Raw genomic sequence first — 18734 nt, 5'->3', positions numbered from 1 at the left:
CTCAGACAACCATTTTGCCTTTTTGCATTTCTTTTTCTTGGGGATGGTCTTGATCACTGCCTCCTGTACAATGTCATGAACCTCCATCTAACAGTTCTTCAGGCACTCTATCAGCTCTAATCCCTTGAATCTATTTGTCACTTCCACTGTATAATCATAAGGGATTAGGTCATACTTGAATGGTCTAATGGTTTTCCCTATTTTCTTCAATTTAAGTCTGAATTTTGCAATAAGGAGTTCATGATCTAAGCCACAGCCAGCGTCTTGGTCTAATGCATAAGCACAGGCAGAATCTGGCAGAGGCTGGCTGAGAACGCAAGCCTCGCCTTTGGCGTCCTCTGTTACATCCTGCATGTCCTTCAGTGCCCACTTCTTCCATATCTTCAGAGCTAGACACAGGAGGGGCCATTCAGGCACTCAGCTGCCCTAACAAGGAGGTGTGAAGTCAGGAATGCTAAGGGAGGGTGCCCTTCCTTCCCCCTACTGCCATTCCTGCTGAGCCGGGCAGCCTCTGAGCCCCTCCACACAGGCAGGCAGTGCTGACTGTCACCCACCCTGCCAAGAATGGAGCCTGGAGTTGCCTATGCAGGAACCAGGCAAGTTGAGTGTCTCAGAACATCCCTGACCACCCCCACCCCACCCTCTACACGGAGTGTCTTGAAGCCCACACAGTGGCTTCTCTAACACATGAGCCTTGTACCTGAGCTCTCGTGCTTCGGTCAACTCTGTTGTCACTCTGAAATTCTTAACTATGGAGTATTTTACCCTTACACTTACATTTTAAGAGTGAAATCTTATGGGCCATGGGGTGCACTATAAGCAGAGCAGATGCGCTCAGTTCAGGCCCCGGGGCCTCAGCAGTGGAAGTAAGCAGGATGCACGTGGGGAAGAAGTGGACACAAAGCCTCTCGCCTGGGTAAGTGAGGGTGCTGACTCAGACAGGAAGTCGTGCTTGCTTAGACCCAGAACTGAGTTCCAATACAGAGAGGAGGCGAAGGTGTTTGTAAAGAGTGGACGACACCCTCCCATCTGAAACAAGCTCTGCCCTGTCCTGATCCTTTCAGGATCCGTTCAGGAGGTTTAAGTCTGCCTAGTCGCCAGAAGACACCAAGGGGAGCATAGGCTAGGGTGGGAAGGAGCAAACCCCAGGACCAGGGGCAACATCTCTCAGACCCTTCCTTGTGCCAGGCTTGTGAAGCATCTCTACATGAACCTGTCAATAATAACCTCCCGCTATTATTTTCTTGTTTCTTTCATGCTTTCTTAAAGGAACACGTTTGTCTGTGGCTTCGTTTCCCTACGGGAAGGGAAGCAGTATAAACTCTCCACCTCCTGCAGCTTTCAGCAGGAGCCACAGAAGGGAGAGTTAGGGGTGGAGCAGGCAGAGGGGCTTCAACTGAAATATGGTGGGAAGGGGGACCCAGAAACTTGCAAGGGCTTCTCACCTGCACCTCTCACCAGAGCTGGGCCTGGAATTTCCTGGAAGGCTGAGCAGTTCAAGGGTTTTCTCTCTCCTTTCCTCTCCCCACTCCTGGGCCAGTCCACAACATCCCCAAATCTCCCATCACCCACCCCGCACAGGCCCTCCCTCACAGAAGTGAGATGACCTGTATGGTGGCAGCAATGGTGTGTGACCCCAGAGCTTGGGGTCTCAGCTCACTTCGAGCAAGGGGGCTTGGTGGTTTACACACCCTCCCAGCCCCAGGGAGCAGCTAGCAGCCACAAACCACGATCTGAAGAGGAGCCAGGGGGAGCGGGGCGGGGGCGGGGGGCAGAGAATGGGGATGTGAGCTGTCTAAGGCCCTGTCCTGTCCCCACAACACTAGCCCGGACTCCACCTGGCATCGTGACAGCCCTGTATGGGCACACAGGACACCAGCAGTCATGGGACAGGATGGCCAGCTGCCTCCACTGCACACTCCACTCTTGACTGCAGCAGTCCCGCCTCCACCGCATGATCCATTCTGACCACAGCAGTCCTGCAGCTGTACCAGCCCCACCTGCTTGCTGCTCTGCTTCGCTGCCATGGCTCAGGGACCCTGGCTGAGCAGGTGAGGGTGAAGCACCAGAGGGTAAGCCTGTCTTCAGCCACCGGATCCGTCCTGATCGCCGGGCCCATGAGCCCAGCCAATATCTGAAGCCAAGCTGCCTTTGGGAGAATGACACCACAGACGCTCACCTCAAAGCTCAGACTCCTGAAAACTTACTCAACAGGCTGTTTTTAGTCCTTTTTTAAAGTAGGAGGTTGGCGGGTGGGGGGGTGGGGGGTGGGGGGGTGGGGGGGCAATCTCCTTGGTGGTGCAGTGGTTAAGAATCCACCTGCCAATGCAGGAGACACAGGTTCAACCCCTAATCTGGGAAGCTCCCACGTGCCATGGAGCAATGAGGCCTGTGCACAACTACTGAAGCCCATGTGCCCTAGAGCCCATGCTCTGCAACAAGAAGCCACCACAATGAGAAGTTCGAGCACACATAAACTAGAGGGTAGCCCCCATTCGCCACAACTAGAGAAAAGCCCACACAGCAACGAAGACCCAGCATAGCCAAAAATAAATAAATCTTAAAAAAATAAATTTAGAAGGTTGCAGCATTCCCTGGTGTTTCCAGTGGCTAAGACTCTGATCTCCCAGTGCAGGGGAACCCAGGTTCAATCCCTGGTCAGAGAACTAGATCCTCTATGCTGCAAATGAAGATCCTGCATGCCAGAACTAAGGCCTGCTGCTGCTAAGTTGCTTCAGTCGTGTCTGACTCTGTGTGACCCTATAGACGGCAGCCCACCAGGCTCCTCCATCCCTGGGATTCTCCAGGCAAGAATACTGGAGTGGGCCACCATTTCCTTCTCCAGAACTAAGACCTAGTGCAGTTGATTAAATAAATACTTAAAAGTAGGAGGCTGTTCTTCTGTCACCAAAAGAAACTCCTACAACATTTCAATAAACCTAAAGATCTTATTTTGTAACTTCTCATGGTTGATAGCAAAAATTTTCTCATAATATGCAGTCAGTCATAAAAAAAGAAACTTAGAAAATACGGAAACCAAAAGCCACCCACAAATGTGTAGGCAATACCAATTACTATAGCATACGACCACCATACACACCTACATGTTTTTGTTCCACAAGAGCTTTGAGCCTCCACCCACCTTCCCACCAGCCTCTGTTCTACTCACCAAGAAGACTGCACTTTGGCCTCATGAATGAGAAGTTTCCACTCAACTCAGAGGGAGGTGCAGGAGAGGAGGCTGTGAGGTTGGGGGATTGCTGTCCAGCCTGTAGTGAGGAGAGAAGTGTCGAGTGCCCTACTCCAGGTCCAATAACTTCAGGGGACCTCAGGGAAGATGCCTAAGAAAAAGCCTCTCAAACACCTTCCCTGCAGTTTCTGTGGTTACAACCTGTCTCATGTCTTGGGGTCGGGCTATAGGTTAACGAGCCTTCTCTCGTTAGACGTGAACAGCGTTTCTACAGAGAACCTGTCACAATCTTGGCCTAGGTTGGTTCTCTTGTTGGACATGAAAAGTGTTTCCACAGAGAATCTGTTGGAATCTTGGCCTATGTTGGTGCAGATTTAACTTGCAATATATTCAGGACTCAGGGCAGTTACTTCTCAAGCTTCCTGTGTTCAGGACTACGGCGCCTCCTCATGGTCACAGAGCCTTCTCTTCCAGAGGAAGGTGTTTGGCAACATTAACCACTAAGAGACACATACTAAAGAGGAGAAAGGCCATGGCAGGCAGGGCTGGGTGTTCTCAGGGGACAAAGAGACCTTGGACACTCCAAGCTGGAACCCTGCCCTGCCGGCTTCTCTTTCTTGCTGGGTGTGCAGTTTTCTACTTCTGGTTGCCTGCCAGTGAGGGGCTCTCAAGACGCCTCAAGCTGGGGTGGACAATGGGCATGCTGGATGCCAGGGAACCCAAGATCCTGCAGCAGATCAGTGCAGTGTGAACAAGGGCTGGCCTCACTGAATGGTTAGGCCCTGTCTGTTCAAGACACCCTCTCCGGACCTCAGGTGGAGGTGCTGCTGTTTCCAGTGCTCTCCTGGGTTTCAGGAGGTAGACCTCCTGCCCAGAGAATGACAAAGGCCAGTTCCCCAAAGTCGGTGCAGGGTGAGCAGAGCAAGTGCTTGGGTCTCACAGGGTCCCTGTGAAGAGTTTACTCCTGACCAGATCTTCCTTCTTGGCTGGTTCTCTTTCTGTGTTATCTTCACATCAAATCTCACAAGGACAAGGCAATCCAGGTGTTCACAGCATTACTGGCCCAGGTGCCAATGACCCTTGTTACGGTGTTTATCATGGACAGGGAGAAATGGTGGCGGGTATGACACTCCCCTGGACGAGAGAAGAGACCTCCCCTAGGTTGTGTCCCCTGTGTGACTTCAGAGGGTACTGGCATGAGGGGCACCATTTCCTTTTCTAAATATTTCAGAAAACCACCAAGTTCTTTTCAGTTTTTGGTTTCAGATCTTTTTGATATGATCCATTTTCAAAGTCTTTATTGAATTTGTTACAATATTGCTTCTGTTTATGTTTCGTTTTTTTGACTGCAAGGCATGTGGGATTGTCATGGAGTCCAAGCTCACTCTGCTTGCCACACGACAGGCCAATAAATCAAAGGCAAGGTGTTGAGGCAAAGAATATGACTTTACTTGGAGAGCTGGCAGACCAAGAAGTATTAATTTCTTCCTTCCTGTAGCCATCCACAGGTGGACAGGTCCTGAACAAAAGCAAAAGGGCAGGGTTACCTGAGGCAGGCCATTACGTATGGACAGTATCCTTTTAGTAAACAAATCAACAGGAAGCAAAGGTTAAAGTAAAAGATCCAACATGGAGTCAGGTTTATTCTTCCCTACAATAATTCCCCACTTTCAGGGTCCATTCCACAATCTTATGGAAAAAGGGGTGATGAGCATTCTAATTGCTTCATCAGTTGTATCTTTTGGGGAATGTCCATCATCAGTGCCAGTGTTTTGAATGTTGACATTTGTCTTTTGTTGTTCTTTGGAAAGTGTCTACATGTGTAGACATAAAAATATTTACAATCTAAGTGTTGAGAGTTATGTTTTATTCAGAGAGAATCTTTTAGGACTTCAGACCCAGGAAGCAGCATCTAAAGTTAACGAATTAAGCACTTTTGTATTTATGGAAAGATGCAAGAGTCATTTCACTGAAATCATTCCCTCTGATACACACCTCACCATCGGGGACCAGCATCCTGCCTTCTCCTTCCTGAATTTCCTCAGGGTTCACCATGGGGAGTGACTGCAGTCTAGTGGCTGGTAGAGGGCAAGTATTCTCCTCCTTCCTGAGTTTCCTCAGAGCTCACCACAGGGAGTGGCTACAGTATTATAGCTGCTAGAGGGCAGCTATTCTCCTTCCCAAGTTTACTCAGGGCTCATCATGGGGCGTGGCTGCAGTCTGATAGCTGCCTGAGAGCAGGAAGGGGAACCTGAGTCTTGAGGGGGACTATCTCAGCTGAGAGAACAAGATGTCCTATGGTTCCAGACAATCTTCCAATCTTCAGGATTCAGCATTCAGCCTGCAGGATCCGGAGTCGCCAGCTCAGTCAGGTCCATGCTCTGCACTTAATTGCTATGTAGGCCTGACACCTACACTGCAGGAAGCCCTTTAAATGTGCATCCTGTCCAGCAGACTCTCAGCCACATCCTCCAAGCCAGAACAAGGCCCAGTTTTGTTAAAGATTTGCTTTGCTGAGAGGGTCTCACTGTGAAAAAGGTCCCTCTCCTGCTCTCCCACATCCCACACCTGAGTGGGGAGAAGGCAGGGGCTTGAGGCACAGTGCCTCCAAGCAAGGAGGGCAGAAGTTCACCCATTGACCCTTGTGTCCATCCTTGGGAGCATGGTATCATGTCACTTTCAGTGGCAGGGGACCAGTGTCCCCAGCTCAAATACTCTCAGTGACCTGCCTAGCCTGGAAGACTAGTTCCTGGGATGTGAGACAAAGTTGGAAAGTAGCTTCTCACTGGGCTGGCCTTCTCTAGACCTAGCTTGGGGACAGCAAGAGTAGGACAAGGGGGCCCCCAGCTGGGACAGCCACACAGTGCCTCTCGACAGTCTATGGAGACTGTGTGGCCACAGTGACAACAAGCCCGCATTCACGCAGCGGGTGGCGTCTGAGAGATCTGTGACAGAGGAAGCCCATCATCAGATAATGGAGGGTTTTAATGACACATGGCCACAAAACCAGGAAAAATATTAAGAGTCTGAGAAACTAAAATGGATATCAAAGAAAATCTTACTCCACTGAAGGTTCTCCTTGAGATGAGCAGGGGCACCTCCAGGACTGCAAAGGCTTTTGTGGTTTCAAGCAGTAGAGATGCTGGTCCAGAGCCAGGCAGCGGCAGGGCTGGGAGTGGGGAAGGCAGCTTCTCATAGCAAGGGGGCCAGCCCTTCTGTGATTGTGGGGTTACCACTATCTGCTATCCAGGGTCACCCACTGACTGGGGTCACTCACTGGTGGCCCTGCCCCATGCTTCCCTCCTCCCCACAGCTGCTCCCACTCCATCCCTGCTCAGCTGCCAGCTGCCTTTTCATGCTCCCAATTCCTGCCCCTGAAAACAGGAATCAGACTGGCCACTCCGATTCCATGACCAAACTCTCCCTCCCAGAGCACCATCCTGTTCACAGACTCAGGCCCCTGAAACAGAGCTTCTCAGGAAGTTTCTGTTGGTGCCGTGTCCATATACCCAGAGTCTCCGACTGACACCTGGGACTGAAAAGTACCAGGTATTTCATAGGAAAGGAAGCTCGGAGAGGGTGTTCTCCCTCCCCTCCAGGCCTGCGACCAGCAGCCACTAATGCTGCCTCCTCTGCCCCTACACTGCTCAGCGGGCAGATGAGCTATCTGATCACCTACGTGAGGCCAAGGCCGTCTCAGGCCCTGTCAGTGGACTGAACACGAGAGGCTTGGTTCTAACAACCAGGATACATGCCCCCAACCCCTCCACCTAGCCCTCACCAGCCACTTCTCTCCTCTGGTTCATGTGCTCAGCCTAGCTCCTGCTCTGTGACCACTGTTCAGGCAGGACTCCCCTGACAAAGGTAGGAGAGAAGGGAGGACAAGAGGGGCCTGGGAGCAGTGCATGATGGGAAGGTGGGAGTGTGGAACATCACCCTCCTCTTCGGCACTTAACAGTTTCCCAGTCCCTGAAGTTAATCACATCAAAGGGAAACCTGTTCCCCTATAGTGACAGTCACATAGAAGGACGCCCTAAAGATTTCTGGAAGAATAAACAAACCATGTGGAAACTATGCTAATACTATGGTGAAGTATTTGAACTGGAACTTACATCACTTTATGTTGTTTTATCATCTTCCTCATGAGGAGATTTAAGGGGATACATTTAATCTTAGACTTTATGTTAGTTTGCTTTGTCACACTGGCTGAGACTATCAGCTCCCCTCCCCTTCACCCACGCGGGAACCTCTGTGATGCGAGTCTCAGCAGCGGAAGCAAATGGCAGTAATGAAGATGACAACACGGACAACTCAGCCGTTGCCGACACCCTCAGCCAAGACCCCTAGATGCCATGTCACATCAGTTAGCACATGGATACCACCAGCACGCCACTGCCGACTGGACCCACAGCCCAGGGGTTAGCTGGGGGCCACCCAGTGCTGCAACCACATCTACATTTGTCCCCGCCGGCGAGGCACAGGACACACCAGCCAATCAGAACAGGCACCAGCGATAAAGATGTAAACCAGATGTGACACTGTAAAACCCCTAGAAGAGAACACAGGCAAAACATCCTGTGACATAAATCATTCCGTTGTTTCCTCAAGTCAGTCTCCCAAGGCAATAGAAATAAAAACAAAAATAAACAAAGGGGACTTAATCAAACTTACAAGCATAGCAGAGGAAGTCACAAACAAGATGAAAAAGACAACCTACAGAATGGGAGAAAATATTTCCAAATGATGTGACCAACAAGGACTTGATTTCCAAAACATACAAACTGACCAAACAGCTCATACAACACAAAAACAACTCAATCAGAAAAAGGGGAGAAGAACTAAGCACACGTCTCCAAACAAGAAATACAGATGGCAAATAGACACATGAAGATGTTCAGCATCACCAAGTATTAGAGCAATGCAAATCAAAACTACAATGAGCTATCACCCTTATACCCACCAGAATGGACATCATTAAAAAGTCTAAAAATAATAAATGCTGGAGACGATGTGGAGATAAGTGGATTCCATGTAAGTTGGTGCAGCCAGTACAGAGAACATGCTTGAAATTCCTCAGAAAACTAAAAACAGAATTGCCACATGATCCAGCAATCCCACTCCTGGGCATATACTTGGAGAAAACTGTAATTTGAAAAGATACACATACCCCAGTGTTCACTGCAGAACTATTTATAATAGCCAACACATGGAAACAATCTAAACGTCCATCAAGAGATGAATGAATAAAGAAGATGGAGTACAGATACAATGCAATCAGTTCAGTTCAGTCGCTCAGCTGTGTCCGACTCTTTGAGACCCCTCAGTTCAGTTCAGTTCAGTTCAGTTCAGTCGCTCAGTCGTGTCCAACTCTTTGCGACCCCATGAATTGCAGCACGCCAGGCCTCCCTGTCCATCACCATCTCCCAGAATTCACTCAGACTGACGACCATCGAGTCCGTGATGCCATCCAGCCATCTCATCCTCGGTTGCCCCCTTCTCCTCCTGCCCCCAATCCCTCCCAGCATCAGAGTCTTTTCCAATGAGTCAACTCTTCGCATGAGGTGGCCAGAGTACTGGAGCTTCAGCTTTAGCATCATTCCTCCCAAAGATAAAAAAGTAAACTGCAATAAAATGGATATAACCAGATACTATCATACTAAGTAAGTCAGAAAGACAAATACCGTATGATATCAGTTATATATGGAGTCTAAAATATGACACAAGTGAACCTATCTATGAAACAGAAATGGACTCACAGACACAAGAGAATAGACTGGTGGTGGCTGAGGCAGAAGAGGTTGGTGGAGGGATGGAGTGGGAGGCTGGGGTTAGCAGGTGTAGCTTTTCTAAACAGAATGGATAAACGAGGTCCTACTGTATACCACAGAGAACTATATTCAGTATCCTATGATAAAGCATGAAATAATATTTTTTAAAAAGAATGTATGTATGTGTATAACTATCACTGAGCTGTGCAGCAGAAATTAACACACTGTAAACCAATTATACTTCAATTTTAAAAAACACTGATTAAAAAAGAAAGATGACAGCCAACTACAACAGATACTCAATCCACGAGAACAGACTTCCCAACAGTTAGAACATGGACCAACCAGTCAGAAGAGAGGTCTACTGCAGACGCGGCCCCACAGCTGCCCCCAGGCTGGCTGTGAGCCCTGGGCACCATAAGCGGGAAGCATCGCTGGAGGAAATGAGAACTGTACCCAAACAACTCCTCCTCTAGCTTCAAAACGAAGTGGCTCTGCTTCCCCTGATCACATAACTGAAGGGACCCCAGGATGCGCTGGCTTGGTGCTGGGACCAGGAATATACTGGTCAGATCCCAATACAGGGGAAGCCTAGGAGGGCAGTTCTGGAGTGTGGTGGGCCAGGATAAGCAATGAAGAGTGCAGCAGCTTGTCCCTTTCCTCGAAGATCAGACACAATAGCACCCAGGAGGGCAGTCACTGTTCTAGTGGAGGGGAGGCCCCCAAGTTTTGTGTCTCTGCCCTCTGGCTGATGCCCAGTGCTGACTCCCATGTGCCAGTCTGCAGAGCATTTCACACACATCCTGCCGGCTCATCTGCCAAGCCCCAAGGTGAAGGCTTGTGATCACGGCTGTTCCCACAGGCACCAACAGCACCAACCCTCTGGCTCTTGGCCTGACTGCAAAGTCCAGCTGAGGCCAGCAGACATCCCATGAGCTATGCTCCACGGTGGCCCCTTTGTCAATAGTAAGCAGCAGTGTCAAGATTCAGGCCAGCGGTACTCAGCCTGGCAGACTGCTTGAATCAACAGGAAAACACTGACCCATGAACACTACCAATGCTGGGCTAGGAAGTGACTGAAATGGGCAGACAAGTGCAGAGAGCAGAGTCCACAGCACAGACAAGGTCCAGCTGTCCCCCAGCACAAAAGGGGCCCCTTCTCTGGCCAAAGCCCTCGGGATCCCCCAGCTTAAGAATAAAGAGGCTTCAGGCACAGGTGGTGGGAAGAGACTCAGAGCTGCTTTTTAAATCATGCAGGGCAAGATACACAGGTGAGTGAAGACCAGAGGAAGTTTACCGTAAAAAGAGGGTGTCTGGGGGAACAGACAGGCTTGGATGGAGCTGAGCCATATGGGGGCTGCGAAGCTGGGCTTAGAAACCCTGTATGTCTTTCTCCCATCTCTGGCTCCTAATCTATGCAACCCCCACTCAGCAGCCTGACACCATCTGTCCATTCAGATGCATCTCCACACTCAGACTGTCCATTCATTCAGAGGATATTTGTTTAGCACCTGCCTCTGGCCAGGCTGTGTTCCAGGTATGGGGACAGCTGTGAGACAGACAGACAATAACCCCAGTCCTTGGGGAGCAGAAATTCTACCAGGGGCTAAATACACCCCTCCTAGGGCCATTGCCTCCTGCCTCACTCTCCTTAAACCACTGGCTGGCCCTCCCAGAGCTCCAGCCTGCAGACACTTTCCATCTGAGCATCCCCCCTCCTCCAAGGAGGCCAATCTCTGGACTCACTGCCCGTCAGCTCTGGCACCCCGTGCCCTGTGTTGTTCTCAGAGCATACCACCATCTGAAATGGCCTCCCCATCATCGGCATCACCTCAGTGTACCTGGCAAAGTTATGTTTGTGTTGAAGGAAGTTCCCAGCTGCCTTCACACTCTTTCTGTTGAGTTCCTACCACAAATTCCTGTCACAGTGGCCTGGAAAGACTCCCTGAACGGGTATGGAGCAGGCGCTTGGTGGTGCCTGAGCAACTGGACCTAGAGTGGTCAGGGCAGGACAAGGACCTTGCAGCTCCAGCTCCGACCCGGATGATAGGCAGACCAGCTTCCTTCTCCCTGGGACCGTGAGGGGACGAGACTCTCATCACTGCTCAGGGTCACGACTACCCAAGAAGGGCTGTCAGTTCCGTGGTACCAAACACCCTGTGTGCTGTTACGCATTTTACCTGTGTGATCTCAACTCTCTCAGGCAGAATGCTTGGGCTATATGCTTGGACAATCAATAGGAAAGGTTTAAAATCACTTGAGGTAACACAGTTTTCAGTTCAGTCGCTCAGTCATGTCCAATTCTTTGCAACCCCATGAATCACAGCATGCCAGGCCTCCCTGTCCATTACCAACTCCCGGAGTTCACTCAAACTCATGTTGATCAAGTCGATGATGCCATCCAGCATCTGCCATCCTCTGTCACCCCTTCTCCTCCTGGCCCCAATCAGTCCCAACATGAGGGTCTTTTCCAATGAGTCAACTCTTCGCATGAGGTGGCCAAAGTATGGGGTTTCAGCTTCAACATCAGTCCTTATAATGAACACCCAGGACTGATCTCCTTTAGGATGGACTGGTTGGATCTCCTTGCTGCCCAAGGGACTCTCAAGAGTCTTCTCCAACACCACAGTTCAAAAGCATCAATTCTTCGGCGCTCAGCTTTCTTCACAGTCCAACTCTCACATCCATACATGACCACTGGAAAAACCATAGCCTTGCCTAAATGGAACTTTGTTGGCAGAGTAATTTTCTGCTTTTTAATATGTTAGATAGGTTGGTCATAACTTTCCTTCCAAGGAGTAAGCGTCTTTTAATTTCATGGCTGCAATCATCATCTACAGTGATTTTGGAGCCCCCCCCAAATAAAGTTTGACACTGTTTCCCCATCTATTTGCCATGAAGTGATGGGACCAGATGCCATGATCTTAGTTTTCTGAATGTTGAGCTTTAAGCCAACTTTTTCACTCTCCACTTTCACTTTCATCAAGAGGCTTTTTAGTTCCTCTTCACTTTCTGCAATAAGGGTGGTGTCATCTGCATATCTGAGGTTATTGATATTTCTCCCTCCAATCTTGATTTCAGCTTCTGCTTCTTCCAGCCCAGCATTTCTCGTGATATACTCTGCATATAAGTTAAATAAGCAGGGAGACAATATTAAGAAACTCCTTTTCCTATTTGGAACCAGTCTGTTGGTCCATGTCCAGTTCTAACTGTTGCTTCCTGGCCTGCATATAGGTTTCTCAAGAGGCAGGTCAGGTGGTCTGGTATTCCCATCTCTTTCAGAATTTTCCACAGTTTCTTGTGATCCACACAGTCAAAGGCTTTGGCATAGTAAATAAAGCAGAAATAGATGTTTTTCTGGAACTCTCTTGCCTTTTCCATGATCCAGTGGATGTTGGCAATTTGATCTCTGGTTCCTCTGACTTTTCTAAATCCAGATTGAACATCTGGAAGTTCACGTATTGCTGAAGCCTGGCCTGGAGAATTTTTAGCATTACTTTACTAGCATGTGAGATGAGTGCAATTGTGCGGTAGTTTGAGCATTTTTTTGGCATTGCCTTTCTTTGGGATTAGAATGAAAACTGACCTTTTCCAGTCTTGTGGCCACTGCTGAGTTTTCTAAATTTGCTGGCATATTGAGTGCAGCACTTTCACAGCATCATCTTTCAGGATTTGAAATAGCTCAACTGGAATTCCATCACCTCCACTAGCTTTGTTTATAGTGATGCTTCCTAAGGCCCACTTGACTTCACATTCCAGGATGTCTGGCTCCAGGTGAGTGATCAAACCATCATGATTATCTGGGTCATGAAGATCCTTTTTTGTACAGTTCTGTGTATTCTTGCCTCCTCTTCTTAATATCTTCTGCTTCTGTTAGGTCCATACCGTTTCTGTCCTTTATCAAGCCCATCTTTGCATGAAATGTTCCCTTGGTATCTCTAATTTTCTTGACAAGATCTCTAGTCTTTCCTATTCTGTTGTTTTCCTCTATTTCTTTCCATTGATTGCTGAGGAAGGCTTTCTTATCTTTCCTTGCTATTGTTTGGAACTCTGCATTCAAATGGGAATATCTTTCCTTTTCTCCTTTGCTTTTTGCTTCTTTTCACAGCTATTTGTAAGGCCTCCTCAGACAGCCACTTTGATTTTTTGCATTTCTCTTCCATGGGGATGGTCTTGATCCCTGTCTCCTGTACAATGTCATGAACCTCTGTCCATAGTTCATCAGGCATTCTATCAGATCTAGTCCCTTAAATCTATTTCTCACTTCCACTGTATAATCATAAGAGATTTGATTTAAGTCATACCTGAATGGTCTAGTACTTTTCCCTACTTTCTTCAATTTCAGTCTGAATTTGGCAATAAGGAGTTCATGATCTGAGCCACAGTCAGCTCCTGGTCTTGTTTTTGCTGACTGTATAGAGCTTCTCCATCTTTGGCTGCAAAGAATATAATCAATCTGATTTCAGTGTTGACCATCTGGTGATGTCCATGTGTAGAGTCTTCTCTTTAGTTGTTGGAAGAGGGTGTTGCTATGATCAGTGCGTTCTCTTGGCAAAACTCTTATTAGCCTTTGTCCTGCTTCACTCTGTACTGCAAGGCCAAATTTGTCTGTTACTCCAGGTGTTTCTTGACTTCCTACTTTTGCATTCCAGTCCCCTAGAATGAAAAGGACATCTTTTTGGGGTGTTAGTTCTAAAACGTCTTGCAGGTCTTCATTGAACCGTTCAACTTCAGCTTCTTCAGCATTACGGGTTGGGGAATAGGCTTGGATTACCATGATATTGAATGGTGTGCCTTGGAAATGAACAGAGATCATTCTGTCGTTTTTGAGATTGCATCCAAGTACTGCATTTTGGACTCTTTTGTTGACCATGATGGCTACTCCATTTCTTCTAAGGGATTCCTGCCCGCAGTAGTAGATATAATGGTCATCTGAGTTAAATTCACCCATTCCAGTCCATTTTAGTTCGCCGATTCCTAGAATGTTGACGTTCACTCTTGCCATCTCCTGTTTGACCACTTCCAATTTGCCTTGTTTCATGGACCTGACATTCCAGGTTCCTATGCAATATTGCTCTTTACAGCATCAGACCTTGCTTCTATCACCAGTCACATCCACAGCTGGGTATTGTTTTTGCTTTGGCTCCATCCCTTCATTCTTTCTGGAGTTATTTCTCCACTGATCTCTGGTAGCATACTGGGCACCTACTGACCTGGGGAGTTCCTCTTTCAGTATCCTATCATTTTGCCTTTTCATACTCTTCATGGGGTTTTCAAGGCAAGAATCCTGAAGTGGTTTGCCATTCCCTTCTCCAGTGGACCACATTCTGTCAGACCTCTCCACCATGACCCAGCCATCTTGGGTGGCCCCACATGGCATGGCTTAGTTTCATTGAGTTAGACAAGGCTGTGGTCCATGTGATCAGATTGGCTAGTTTTCTGTAATTATGGTTTCAGTGTGTCTGCCCTCTGATGCCCTCTTGCAACACCTACCCTCTTACCTGGGTTTCTGTTACCTTGGACGTGAAGTATCTCTTTACAGCTATTCCTTACCTTAGACAAGGTCGCCCCTCCTGACCTTGAACGTGGAGTAGCTCCTCTTGGCCCTCCTACGCCCGCACAGCCGCTGCTCCTTGGATGTGGTGTTGCTCCTCTCAACTGCCACCCCTGACTTCGGACACGGGCTAGCTCGCCTCGGTTGCCGCCCCTGACCTTGGGCGTGGGATAGCTCCTGTCGGCCACGCTTCTGCGCGGCCCATTGCAGCAGCCATGCTTCTGTGCGGTCCATCGCAGCCACTGTGCCTCACAATCCAGACACAAAAGGCCCGTGCATCTGACAGGAGGTGCAGAAACACCAGCAGGGAGGGAGCTGCTTATTTCCTCCTTGGTGTCTCAAGTCTTCCTTAGCACGAGTCGTGCCCTTCCGGTGCTGGGTGGCTGCTGTGCCTCTAGCATCACATCACAGAGTCAGAAGGGAGTGGGAGGAAGAGGGCAGGCCCACCAGCAGAGCTGCACTTTGTTCCCAGGAGCCTGAAGGTGCTGTGTGACTACTACTGGCTGGAGTCGGTCAGGCAGCTACAGCTTGGGGGTCATGTGGTGAGCATGGCATGGCTGGCCCTGGCCCTGGCCCTCTTAGGCTGGACCCCCTTGCCTGCTCTTGATCAGCCTGCTGCCCTCTCAGGTTCCAGGGTAAGCCTGCAGGCTGGGCAAGGGCCCTGGTGAGCCTGCAGAATCAATTCTGACAATGCCCTACCCTGCCCTGTCCTCTCCTAGGACTAGGTTCTCTCTTAGGGCAGAGAGGGCATCAGGGCTGTAGATGGAGGAGGTGACAGCGCAGCCAGCAAAAAATGTTTGACTGCTGTTTTTGTTAGCTTGCTTCTGATGTTTGAGATGGTAAGTGTACAAGAAAAAGTTACAGAGTGAAAATATCAGCCCATCAAAACTGCTAGTCCCAGACATGGTCCTGGCATCACTCTTCTGTGTTCCACACCAGAAAGTGTTTCACACTGATGAAAGAAATCAAAGAGGACACTAATAGATGGAGAAATATACCATGTTCATGGATTGGAAGAATCAATATAGTGAAAATGAGTATACTACCCAAAGCAATTTACAAATTCAGTGCAATCCCTATCAAGCTACCAGGCACATCTTTCACAGAACTAGAACAAATAATTTCAAGATTTGTATGGAAATACAAAAAACCTCGAATAGCCAAAGCAATCTTGAGAAAGAAGAATGGAACTGGAGGAATCAACTTGCCTGACTTCAGGCTCTACTACAAAGCCACAGTCATCAAGACAGTATGGTACTGGCACAAAGACAGACATATAGATCAATGGAACAAAATAGAAAGCCCAGAGATAAATCCACACACATATGGACACCTTATCTTTGACAAAGGAGGCAAGAATATACAATGGAGTAAAGACAATCTCTTTAACAAGTGGTGCTGGGAAAACTGGTCAACCACTTGTAAAAGAATGAAACTAGATCACTTTCTAACACCACACACAAAAATAAACTCAAAATGGATTAAAGATCTAAATGTAAGATCAGAAACTATAAAACTCCTAGAGGAGAACATAGGCAAAACACTCTCAGACATAAATCACAGCAGGATCCTCTATGATCCACCTCCCAGAATGCTGGAAATAAAAGCAAAAATAAACAAATGGGATCAAATTAAAATTAAAAGCTTCTGCACAACAAAGGAAAATATAAGCAAGGTGAAAAGACAGCCTTCTGAATGGGAGAAAATAATAGCAAATGAAGCAACTGACAAACAACTAATCTCAAAAATATACAAGCAACTTCTGCAGCTCAACTCCAGAAAAATAAACGACCCAATCAAAAATGGGCCAAAGAACTAAATAGACATTTCTCCAAAGAAGACATACGGATGGCTAACAAACACATGAAAAGATGCTCAACATCACTCATTATTAGAGAAATGCAAATCAAAACCACAATGAGGTACCACTTCACACCAGTCAGAATGGCTGCGATCCAAAAATCTGCAAGCAATAAATGCTGGAGAGGGTGTGGAGAAAAGGGAACCCTCCTACACTGTTGGTGGGAATGCAAACTAGTACAGCCACTATGGAGAACAGTGTGGAGATTCCTTAAAAATTGCAAATAGAACTACCATATGACCCAGCAATCCCACTGCTGGGCATACACACCGAGGAAACCAGAATTGAAAGAGACACATGTACCCCAATGTTCATCGCAGCACTGTTTATAATAGCCAGGACATGGAAACAACCTAGATGTCCATCAGCAGATGAATGGATAAGAAAGCTGTGGTACATATACACAATGGAGTATTACTCAGCCGTTAAAAAGAATTCATTTGAATCAGTTCTGATGAGATGGATGAAACTGGAGCCGATTATACAGAGTGAAGTAAGCCAGAAAGAAAAACACCAATACAGTATACTAACACATATATATGGAATTTAGGAAGATGGCAATGACGACCCTGTATGCAAGACAGGGAAAGAGACACAGATCTGTATAACGGACTTTTGGACTCAGAGGGAGAGGGAGAGGGTGGGATGATTTGGGAGAATGACATTCTAACATGTATACTATCATGTGAATTGAATCGCCAGTCTATGTCTGACGCAGGATGCAGCATGCTTGGGGCTGGTGCATGGGGATGACCCAGAAAGATGTTATGGGGAGGGAGATGGGAGGGGGGTTCATGTTTGGGAATGCATGTAAGAATTAAAGATTTTAAAATTTAAAAAATAAAAAACTAATAAAAAAAATAAATAAAAACATAAAAAAAAAAAAAAAAAGAAAGTGTTTCAGCACACAGCCTCTCCACACCTCATGTTCACTCTCTCTGACATGGGGACTCTGAGAGCCACACCCTGAGCCTGTGATGGTGATGAGGTGAGCAAATCCTTGTAATGGAGTGGAAGTGGCTGCAGATTCAAACCAGGAAGCTAGAGCTGAGTCTCTCTCCTAGTCACAGCTGCTACTTGCCGCTCACCTCACCCACCAACAGCCTCACTCTCTGTACTGTGCTACTCAGCTGCCAGTGTGTGGAGAAGTTCATTTATTTACTTGTCCCTTGTGGGGGAAGTATGCTTGTTTTTGGTCCTGGCCCTGTGTTGGAGAAGGAAATGGCAACCCACTCCAGTATTCTTGCCTGGAGAATCCCGAGGACGGGGGGAGCCTGATGGGTTGCCGTCTATGGGGTTGCACAGAGTTGAACACGACTGAAGTGACTTAGCAGCTGTGTTGTTCAGTCGTTCAGTCGTGTCTGACTCTTTGCAACCCCATGGACTGCAGTATGCCAGGCTTCCCTGTCCTTCACCATCTCCTAGAGCATGCTCAAACTCATGTCCATTGAGTCTGTGATGCCATCCAACCATCTCGTCATGTCATCCCCTTCTCCTCCTGCCCTGTGTCTTTCCCAGCATCACAGTCTCATCTGATGAGCCAGCTCTTCGCATCATGTGGCCAAAGTACTGGAGCTTCAGCTTCAGCATCAGTCCTTCCAATGAATATTCAGGACTGATTTCCTTTAGGATTGACTCGTTTGATCTCCTTGCAGTCCAAGGGACTCTCAAGAGTCTTCTTCAACACCACAGTTCAAAAGCACCAATTCTTTGGGGCTCAGCTTTCTTTATGGTCCAACTTTCACATCTATACATGAAGACTGGAAAAACCATAGTTTTGACCATACAGATCGTTGTTGGCAAAGTAATGTCTCTGGTTTTTAATATGCTGTCTAGGTTGGTCATAGCTTTTCTTCCAAGAAGCAAGCATCTTTTAATTTCATGGCTTCAGTCACCATCTGCAGTGATTTTGGAGCCCAAGAAAATAAGACTTTATCACATCGGCAGGCAGACCAGCTCTGCTCACTGTTTACACTGTTTCTCCATGTGTTTGCCAGGAAGCGATGGAACTGGATGCCAGGATCTTAAGTTTTGAGTTTCAAGCAAGCTTTTTCACTCGTCTTTCACTTTCATTGGGAGTCTTTTTAGTTCCTCTACGATTTCTGTCATAAGGGAGGTGTCATCTGTATATCTGAGATTATTGACATTTCTCCCTGTAATCTTGAGTCCAGCTTGTACTTCATCCAGCCCAGCATTTCGCATGATGTACTCTGCATATAAGTTAAATAAGCAGGGTGACAATATACAGCCTTGATGTACTCCTTTCGTAATTTGGAACCAGTCCATTGTTCCATGTCCAGTTCTAACTATTGCTTCTTGACCTGCATACAGTTTTCTCAGGAGGCAGGTAAGATGGTCTGG

General features: G+C 47.7%; 1 long non-coding RNA gene across 3 annotated transcripts in view; it reads right to left on the bottom strand.

The window, feature by feature from the left end:
- Positions 1–18734, bottom strand: part of LOC105603132 (uncharacterized) — a 147738-nt gene that overhangs the window by 95569 nt on the left and 33435 nt on the right. For all 3 annotated transcript variants that reach the window (XR_009597224.1, XR_009597231.1, XR_009597227.1), the window contains exon 2: positions 3170–4709. This is a non-coding gene — a long non-coding RNA (uncharacterized LOC105603132). The remainder of the gene's footprint in view (positions 1–3169; positions 4710–18734) is intronic.

The sequence above is a fragment of the Ovis aries genome, chromosome 18, assembly GCF_016772045.2.
Source record: "Ovis aries strain OAR_USU_Benz2616 breed Rambouillet chromosome 18, ARS-UI_Ramb_v3.0, whole genome shotgun sequence".
Classification (NCBI taxonomy): Eukaryota; Metazoa; Chordata; class Mammalia; order Artiodactyla; family Bovidae; genus Ovis; species Ovis aries.
This window is presented reverse-complemented; position numbering and strand designations above follow the sequence as displayed.